This window comes from Leucopleurus acutus (assembly GCF_964270905.1).
Source record: "Leucopleurus acutus genome assembly, chromosome: 2".
Taxonomy (NCBI): Eukaryota; Metazoa; Chordata; class Mammalia; order Artiodactyla; family Delphinidae; genus Leucopleurus; species Leucopleurus acutus.
Genome location: NC_139143.1, coordinates 147,507,805 through 147,513,536, shown reverse-complemented (window position 1 = coordinate 147,513,536; position 5,732 = coordinate 147,507,805).

Here is a 5,732-nt window from a genome sequence, read left to right as displayed (position 1 = left end):
ACTTGACCTGTGGGCTGCATTTGACCCGCTTGGTCACTTCCTCTTCTTGGACACACTCCCTTAGTGATCTCTGCGAGTCAGTGGCTTTGAATATTATAGATATGCTGACAGCTTCCAGCCGAGCGTCTCCCTGAGCTCAGGTCACATGTCACACTGCTGATGTAGTGTCTTGGTTGTCTGGTGAATGGTCCAGACAGGGGCAACCAGAACCCCGCAGCTGCCCTGCTAAGCCTCTCCCCCTGGACTTCCCAGCTGCCTAATGACAGTCCCATCCTTCCAGCAGCCTCGGCCAGAACTGGGAACCTTCACTCTTCTTTTTCTCAGACTCACATCTAAATGGTCGGCAAATGCAACAGGCTTTATTTTCAAAATACACCCAGAATCCAACCACTCTCACTGCCCCACTGATGCCCCTGGTCCAAGCCACTAGCAGCGGCTCACAGTCTCCTGGCTGCTTTCTCTGTTCCTGGCCTCGCCCCCTGCCATCTTTTTTCTAACCAGCAGTCAGAGCAATCCTTTAAACCATCAGGGCATTTCACTCTTCTGATCAAAGCCTGCTTTAGCTTCCCACCTTACAAGACAAAAGCCAGAGTCCCCAGAATGGGCTACACTCTCCTACTGGATCTGCACCCCAGCCCGGCGGTTACTGCGCTGCCTCCTGGTCCCTCCTGGCTGGTCCCTTCCGTGGCTGTGCTTGTGCACCCGCTGTTCCCTCTGTCTGGGGTGCTCTTCCCCCACCTCGTGTCCATATGGCGCATTCCCTCAGCTCCTTTCTCCCAGTGTCCCCTTCTCACTGAGGTCTTCTCTGACCACTCTATCATCTGTCTATCTATCACAGTTCCAAACATGGAACACAGACATTGAGAGTCCCCTTGAATTCAGTTCGGGGTCTATAACCTCGGTTTTGTTTTGTCTATGCAGAGGTAAACATTATACATACATATGTAACCATTTTATGGAAATGAGATCATAACCTACTTTTTAAAAGGGATTGATTTCGGACATCTTTCCATATCAGTATATAAACATCTATGTCATTGCTTTTCACAGCTGCAAAGTATTCCACTGTGTGAATAGTCTAAAACTGGTCCCTCCATATTGATGGAGATTGGGTTGCTGAACCAATAGAAGAATTCAGTGAGAGCGAATGAAAGTATGACACCGTGGCAGATCAAAGTGACAGTCTTATTCCAGAAGACAGTAATGCTGGGAGGAGAGAGCTAAGTGAATCGACCTGTGGCCGTGGGAGCTCCCATGGGACCAGATGAGAATGTCCCACCCTGCCACACGATGTCTGGGCTTTTATATCCTAGAGACTCCTTAGTGAGTCAGGGGCTGTTTTAAGAACCAGATGCAACCATCAGACAACAGAAGTTCTTATTAATGAATATGCTCCTGTCCTTGACCCCTCGTCCAACCCGAGCCATGGCCCACTCAAGTCTTGTCCTTTGATGGTGGGTGAACATACTGGGGGCCTTGCTGGTTTATGTTAGGGCCTCCATACACTTCAATTGCTCTCAGTTTTTCACAGTAACAACTGTTGTACCAATAGTACCTCTTCGTTCTCTTGTCTATTTCCTCGGGATGACTTCCTAGAAATAACTTTGCTAGGTCCAAATGCATGCATGTTTTGACATTTCAGTATCCGCTAGAGTTATTAAAGGAGCAAAACGGAGAGGCGGAAAGAGCTGCTGAGTCATAAGGGAATTTAGTTGCTGCTCAGGTGTCATTTCTAACCATTGGAGAAGAGGTGGGTTATTGAATAAATGGTATTGGAGCAATGGGTTAGCCATTTGCCACAAAATAACCTCACTCATTATGCAAAAATAAATTCCAGCTGAAGCCAAGATTTAAATGTTTTCCAAAAGGAGAATTTTTACATGATCTTGATAAAGGGGAGGCCTTTCTAAGCACAGCACAAAAGTTAGAAATCATTCAGTAGAAGACTGATAAATTTGACTCCAGAGAAAATAAAATTTCCTATGGAGTCAAATGCCATAAAGTCAAATGTCAATCAACAAATGTGGGTGGAAGGGGTGTGGGTCACCTCTGGGCGGAAGCTGCATGTGATTCACCACTTCCGCTTCCCTCCTGCTTTGGTGGATTCAGCAAAGTTCTAGATGAAGGTGGCTTCTTCAGTCTGAAGCAGGGATCGAGAGCAAAGCCTGCGGTGGACATGCAGTGTGAGAGAGAAACAAGCCTTTGTCATTTGAAGCACGGAGATTTGGGGGTTGTGCGTAACTGAAGCAGAACCTAGCCTATGCTGATGGATTCCCCAAGCGATGCTGGTGGGACTATATCAGCATCAAACATTCACGTGCCTTTTACGTAGAAATTCCACTTCTGGAAATATATGAAACAGAGAGGCTCAAGCATGTGCAAAGAGGCATGGGTGAGGCGAGGCACTGCTCCTTTGTCTGTAACAGCAAAAGGCAGAAAACAACCGGCACACCCATCAGTCGGAGATTGGAACATACATAGAACGGAACCGTCTGCCACCAGAGAAATGACCAAGCAGACGGAGATGCACCGACATAGTCGTAACCCGCAGATCAGGGCTGGAGTGAGACGATAGAGACCCCAGGATCGAAAAAGACGAAGAGGCCCCTCTCCACCTTGCCCATGTAAACAAAAAGTTAAAAATGAGTCACAAATATTAAAATGTTTAAAAGTATTTTTATAAAAACATATCTGAAAAGTGACACAATAAGTGGGTATACTAACTCGTTCCCAAGGGCTACAGTAACAAATTACAAGGAAAAATCTTTGGTGCTTTGAAGCAACAGAAATGTATTCTCTCACAGTTCTGGAGGCCAGAAAACTGGAATCAAGCCCGTGCTCCCTCTGCAGCCTCTCGAGAAGAGTCCCTTCCTGCCCCTCGCAGCCTCTGGTGGGTCCTGGCTTTCCTTGGTTTATGCATCATTCCCATCCGTACCTACATCTTCACATGGTCCTCTTCCCTGTGTCCCTCTGTGCCTTAAATCTCCCTCCCTTTTCTCTTCTAACACCAGTCATTGGATTTAGGGCCCATCCTAAACCCAGGTGATCTCATCAGGAGATCCTTAGCTTAATCGCATTTGCAGAGACCTTCTTTCCAAATAAGGTCACAGTCACAAGTACCAGGGGTTAGGAGTGGACAGATCTTTTGGGGGGGGGACACTGTTCGACCCACTACAATGGGTAACAGGGGTTGCCCCTGGGAAGGTGGAAGGGGACAGTTAGGAATGGGAGGGAGATAAACTTTTCACTGTATATACTTTTGAACCACTCACATTAAAAAGAAACCATTTTCCTGTAAAAGTCTTTTTAAACGAACCTACACACAAAAAGGATGGGTCCCTCCCCAAAAAGAGTGTGCCCGTTCGAAATGTTGACACCGCTAAATTGGCCTAATGTACACTCATGGCAACTTGCAGACTCCAAGTTTTCTGAGGTTGGGGAAGTCCAGGGCGTAAATAGCGGGTTCTGTCTATCATTCAGACTGTGAGTGGGAGTCAAGGGGAGAGGGCCATTTTGAGGGAAGGGGTTTGGGGGGTGGAGGAGCCTTGAGAAATCTGATGTGGTGAAGAGGAAGAATAACAGGAGATGAGGGATTTGGCGGTAAGAGGGGGAGACGAGATGGTGGACGCAGATCCCTGAGGAAGCCTGACTGGGGCAGGGGAGGGTCCTCTGTGGACAGGAAGATGGTCCCTTCTGCCCTAAAAGAGAAAGGAAGGAAGGAGGAGGGAAGGGTGGGTGTTGGCCCAGGAAGAACTCGGAGGTAAGACCCGGAAGAGGCTCTGTCTTACCCGGACCCCTGCATCTTTGCATCTCTGGTGGTGGTGGTGATGGTGGGTAGGCTGGTTGTCAGCTGGTCTGAGCAAGGGGGGGTGCATCTGAGGAGAGGGAGGAGCTGACACCACTGCTTTGGGCAACTCTTGGGGGAGGGTAATTAACAAGGGACAAAAGCCCTGCCAAGTGGCAGGAAGCCAGGGTGGGGCTGCTGCCTCAAAGAGTGCAGTGGAGGATGCGGGATGAGGAGGGACTGCCCTCGGGGTCCGTCTGTTGCAAAGTCCAAGGTGCCTGCGGGGCTTCCTTGGTCCCCCACCTCCATCCAAACACACCCACTGCACACTCGACAGTGCCCCCGCCTTTCTCAGCCTGTTGACATCGTGTCCCTCTGTGCACGTGCTTGATCATCTGCTGATAGGTGAGACCCCAGGGTCCCCAAGGGGAGCATCAGGGAAACCTTGCTCCCACCTCCCAAAAGAGGAGGCCTTTGATGAGGAAGCCGCCCAAAGCAGGTTTCAAATGCAATTCTCTTTACAGGCGACAGGAAAGGGAGCGTCCCCTGCCTGCTGAGAGCCTCGAGCTACCTCTCTCAGCAAAAAATTAATGAGCTCCTACTCTGTGCCAGGGACGGTGGGATACTCCAGGGGAGAACAAAGTGGAGGAGACCCTGACCTTGCGGAGGTCGCTGTCAGCCCACTGGCTGCACAGTCTTTGTTCAATTGGCCCTGGCCTCCGGTGTGAGGTGTCTGCAAACAAGGTGGAAAGGGCATTGACTTTGGAGTCCAGTGACCCAGGCTCAGAGCAAGTCATTTTCACTAGAACCCGCTAATCAGCTGCAAAGTGGGAGCAGGAAGCCTCCAGTTTCTACACTGTGTGGCCCTTCTGGGAGGATGCCTGGCTTTGTGTGACACATCAACCCCGAGGCCTGGGGCTGCTGGCCTCCACATCCTCCTGCAGGCAGCAGCTGCTCACCAGACCCTCGTCCAGTCATGTTCTTGGCCATGGTGTGTAAATAGAATCTGCAAACTGAATCGTTTGGAACACTGAGCTTGTGCTACAGTGGAATTCTTTTTTTTTTTTCTAGATTTTTTTTTTTTTTTGATGTGGACCATTTTAAAAGTCTTTATTGAATTTGTTACAATATTGCTTCTGTTTTATGTTTTGGTTTTTTGGCCGCAGGGCATGTGGGATCTTAGCTCCCCGAACAGGGATCGAACCCACACCCCCTGCACTGGAAGGCGAAGTCTTAACCACTGGGCCTCCAGGGAGGTCCCTACAATGGAATTCTTGAATGTACACGTATGATATCTCTGCAGATTAAAACCAGAAATATTTGTAGAATAAATCCCTTGAAATGTTTGATTAGTGCTGGCTGGAAGTCAAAAGCAACAGGACTTCAAGGAGTGGCTAGCTGGTGAGGTTGGGTGTGCCGGGTGCATACGGGGCAGAGGCCCGAGAGGGGTCGGGGCTGAGTTTAGAAGGATGGCACGCTTAGACCTGCGGAAAGACTTGGGGGCTGGGGGCAGCGAGGGGTCCGCTGTCACTGGCGGCGGCGGCGAGGAGGAGGACCCGATGGAGTGGTTTAACATCGTTCGGGGGGTAGGCGAGGGGGCTGGCTGGCCAGTGCCAAGGCAGAGCCCAGAAACGCTCGACGAGGTGGTCTCAGCCGAACTTGGTGCCTGGCACAGCTCGCAGGTCTCGGGCTGAGGGGCGGGGAGAAGGCGTCTCGGGAGCGCGGGAACAGCTTTCCAGCCCAATTAAGATTTGGGATTTTGTCCTCTCTCTGAGCGTAATCTGACGCCGTTTGGGGGTGGGGAGGGGGAGGGGGAGGGAGAGCGAGGCCGAAACCCGATCCTTCAGTCCGGGGGCTCCGTTAATATTTAATCAGGTAGGATCATCCGATAGGGCTCAGGTGGCGTGATCTCCCGGACCCTGGGCGTCGCGCACCCACACCCCGGAAG